The sequence below is a fragment of the Condylura cristata genome, unplaced genomic scaffold, assembly GCF_000260355.1.
Source record: "Condylura cristata isolate star-nosed mole 26May11 unplaced genomic scaffold, ConCri1.0 scaffold00074, whole genome shotgun sequence".
NCBI classification, from domain to species: domain Eukaryota; kingdom Metazoa; phylum Chordata; class Mammalia; order Eulipotyphla; family Talpidae; genus Condylura; species Condylura cristata.
The window spans coordinates 264,472-265,995 of NW_004567175.1; positions in this window are offsets into that span (position 1 = coordinate 264,472).

Below are 1,524 nucleotides of genomic sequence, written 5' to 3' on the forward strand. Positions count from 1 at the left end.
GCGCAGACCGGCCCGGGGCCGCCCCGTTCCCGAGGGTGTCGGGGACTGTGTAGGAGATGCCCCCCGGGGACCCTCTCCCCCACCCTGGTCCCCCAGAGCTCTGTGGCCTCGGGCTGCCACCTGCAGGCTTGGCGCCAAGCTCAGGCACCGGAGCCCTGGCACGGACAGGTCCCGGGGCCTGGCAGCCGCTGAGCCCAGGGAGGACAGGGGAGGCCCGGGAGGCCCCGGACAGCCGCACGCCAAGTGCCCAGGGGGCCCCCATGGCCGGCAGCCTGGCCCAGCTCTCGCCAGCAGGCTGCTTCCTGAGCTCGGCTCCGGCCTGGACAGGGCCCCAGCAGGCCCACGCAAGCTGGGCAGAGCGAGGAGCCCGCCACGTCCTGACTCGTGGCCTCTGAGCAAGCGGCCGAGCCCCCGGCTGCCGTCCTGGCCCTCGTCGGAACTGTCACCTGCCTCGGCAGCCCCCACACTCGGTCTCCTCCTAGATGGGCAAACTGAGGTGCAGGGCAGCCCTCCCTAGCTCTCGCCAGTCACCCTCAGGGCTCCCAGGCTCGGCCCATCCAGCCGGGGCCCGGTGACCCCCAGTCGTGGGTGGTAGTGGGGTCAGCATGTCCCCTCTTCTCTTTCTTTACTGCCATTATACATCTCCAGGTGTAAACATTAACGTGCGTGACACATAAGTGCCCCCCTTTGATTTTTACTAAGTCACACTGTTCCCTATACACCGGCGTGCGGCACCGTAAACGAACACGCCGCCCCTCACCCCCTTCCTTCCCGGCGCCGTAGCCGGTCTCACACGCGGAACGCTCGTCCGCCTTCGTCCCTCTGCACACGCAGAGCGAGGTCAGTTTGTCCTCCTCCCTGACGTATGTCCCCAGGCATCACCCTCCAGGTCCATTGCGTTGTCATATGGAAAGACTCAGCCTTCTTCGTGGCTGAGTAGTACTCCGCTGCGTGGGAGCCGTGTCTCCTCTCCCCACTGGTCTGGGGTTGGGTGCTTAGCTGTTTTCCGTTCTAATGCTGCCGTGAAGTGGGGGTGCATCTCTCCTTCAAAATTGCCTTTTTGCAGTTCTCGGGTAAAATCCCACCCCCAGTGGGCTGACTGGACGGTGGAACTTGGTTTGCTGGTTTGGGGAGGGCTCCCTGTGATGGCCACACTGCCCCCCCGGGCGCGAGCCCGGGCCTCCCCACTACCCATGGCTCGCGGCACAGCTGGTCTCCAGGGTGAGTTGAGGGGGGCAGCTGGAGCCGCATTTCCCCGGAGACGGGCGGCCTGGGCCGGCCAGCGCCCTGGTCTGCCTGGAGGCCTGATCCCTGCTCGTTTTTCACGGGGCGGCCGGCTTTGTTCTCGGGACTGAGTTCTGCACGGCTCTGGGTACTGACCCCTGCCAGAGGCGAGATGTGCAGGGGCCGTCTCCTGCCCAGTGGGCGCTGTCCTCCTGCGGCCAGTTCCTGGGCCCGCGCGGGGCTCTTGGCTGGGGCTGCGCCCTGCCCGGCGGGGGTGGGAGCGAGGCCCTGTGCCGGGGT